The sequence below is a fragment of the Molossus molossus genome, unplaced genomic scaffold (genome assembly GCF_014108415.1).
Source record: "Molossus molossus isolate mMolMol1 unplaced genomic scaffold, mMolMol1.p scaffold_m16_p_2, whole genome shotgun sequence".
Classification (NCBI taxonomy): domain Eukaryota; kingdom Metazoa; phylum Chordata; class Mammalia; order Chiroptera; family Molossidae; genus Molossus; species Molossus molossus.
This window is the reverse complement of record NW_023425355.1, coordinates 128,723,085-128,725,902: the sequence shown is the minus strand read 5'-3', so window position 1 is coordinate 128,725,902 and position 2,818 is coordinate 128,723,085.

The following is a 2,818-nucleotide window of genomic DNA, read 5'->3' as shown; positions in this document are numbered from 1 at the left end:
TTCAAACTTGTTTGTATGTTATTATTCCAGTCATCTATCTACTTCAATTTTATTCCATTTGTGTCTGTAATGACTAACCTTTGGTGGGCCAATAATATATCTGGCATCACAGAGTTCATCACCTGGTTTGATGGTCCTCTGGGGAAGCTGCAAGAAGTAACAAGGCATCCACAAGATTCCCAACATATTGGGTTAAGAACAAAAAGCGAAACCTGAACTGATTAGCCATCTTTCTCTACTTTCAATAGGTGAGTAATTCTTACTGTCATCACCTAGACTCACACCTGCAACTGTCAGAAGTTTTACTAATGTGATCCAGCTTCCTTTCCACACAACTTCTCCTGCTTAAAATCTTTTATGGTTTATCTGGGTCTCCAGATCTTTAATGCAAAAACTCTATTAAAGCTTCAACTTTCAACTTCTGGCTTCAACTAACATCTGGCTGCCTTTCCATCTCTTCCATAAGTACATCAAAATAAAACAGATTTTAGTTTGTGTATTTCTCTCTCAGCCACATTATCTCATTCTAGAAAAGTGGGGCAACTCTTCTCCCTTGCTCTAAATTATTCTTTGCACTATTTTTCTACTTTTCTCATTTGTAACCACAGATCTTTTGCAACCCACACCATTAGGCTATACCCGTCTTCCCTCTTTTCATCTACTGTACTTCTCTAGCAATCATACCCCCACATAAAATGAAAATTTAGCTCTCAATTTTCCTGTTCATCCACAGATATCACTATTCAAGATTATTTTAATATGCAAGTGGAGGTGATAGCCATGGAGATGCGCCACTCAGATTCCCCTTGAAGAAATAATATGCCACTCAGCTATGAGAAGTGCAGTTAGTTCACAATCTCCACTTACAGCACCTTCGGGATCTGCTCTAGTATTTCACTTAAGGCCATATTCTTCCAGGAAAGCCCCCAGACAGTTACTAAGCATGGTGACAGTACCATGTCCCTTGCCTTTTCTGACCAATGCAAGACTCCTCTAATGGTCAATCTTTGCTCCAGAGCTAAAAATTAGATTAGTGAAAACATTTTTAGAACTTCCATATGCTCCCTTCCCATGTTCCTTTAAGAGGTGTCAGATATGCACCCTAGTTTGCAGAATGTCCCTGCCCAATTCTGTTTCCTCTTTTATCTCTCACAAGAATTGTCCTCCCCAATAACTGGCTTAGACTCCTAACTCCACATCAGTGTATGCTTAGCAGATCTGACTTAATGCAGTGGCTGTTCAATCCAAGCTCCCAGCCTCTCTTTTCCTTTACCTGTCACTCTGTGGCCTTTCCTTATACTACCTATCTTAGTGGCGCAATCTCAGGTGCACACCCCAAACTCTGATATCACCAATAATTATCTTCAAAATATCAAATCCAAGTATAACACTTTCTAGTGACAACCTCCTATCATTCCTGATCATTTGTTCTCATATCCTTATTTCAACAATTCTTTATTCCATCAAATCCCATTATAGTCTTTAAGAGACAGACAGGTCTAGAACCACTTTAATTAGAAACACAGAAATTAGCACATCTAGTCCTTGACAATAATAAAAATTATGGAATTGCTTTAACTATAAAATCTCCCCCTCTTAAGTCAAAGTGTGATTTGGGTGCTCAGCTAGAAGTAGTAAAGCGTTCCTAACCTTGTCTGTCTTTACTTAGCATTTAACTTTCTCCCTTAAATTGCTAAGAGTATCGTGTGTGTACTCTGAAAGACCAGTTTATATGATGAGTGCAGTTGGCATCTGGCACTTATGCCCTTTTGTAGATAGGTGTAAAATTGTTGACTCTTTCACTCATGTTTCACGGGCTCTCTGGAGGCTCCCCTACTGGCTCTTTGGACAGCGTCACTGTTGCCTCTATCTCCCTCAGTTTCCTTTTACCCAGGAGATCTACTCCACAAGACACTGTGGAATGCCAACAGGGGTGGTGCTCACTTAAAATAAAACTATGAGAAGTTGATTCTTTGCATCAAATAACTTTCTATTTTCTTCCTTTGTGCTGCTTCTTCTAGCATTAGCCAGAGACTTATCTGAAGAGTCTACCAGCTATACCAGACACCAGTCCACCATGTTTGTTAGTTAGCTAAGTGCAACGAATAGGTATCAAGCTTCCAGAGAAGTTTCCTGAAAGCCTTCTCTCAACTTTAAGGAAAGAAGGCTCTGTGGCTGGAAGATGGCACCCCTACTCTTTTCTTTTTATGGAGAGAGAAAGCATGGACTCCCAACACAGCTATAGTTCATCTCTTTACAGATCCGTACCCATTTCCTCTTTTTCCATCCGTATATCTCCTACTGGGGAATAAAGAGGGTCTTCTGTTTGTTGTCTTTTTAATTCATAAAATTATTTTTGGATATTTTTATATTTGTAGATATATTTTAGATATTTTTGGTATTTCCCTTGACAACCCGAATATGGTGTCTCTCACAACTCACTTTGTAGTCCGATGATTTTTATTTTTCAATATCTCTGTCAACACTTCCCAACTGGCATCATGTTAAATATGAAACATTTCAAATATATAGAAGCATTCAGAGAAAAACATAACATCTAACAAATCCTAACATTTTTGGCATAGTTCTGATTTTTAATTTTTATATGGGGCATTGTGTTTTTAGTCAGATTTAGGGGCATTTTTCCTAACTTCTAACCTTATGCTGGTGGAAGGTATTTTTTCCTACATCTTGATAAGCTTTAAAAATTCAAGCCTTAGCCGTAAAATGAGTTTATATGTTCTCTAAAGCTCTTTCCCTGCTTCCTATCACCTCTGTAACAAACAGCTCAGTGCTATGGCCTTACTTTTTCATGTCT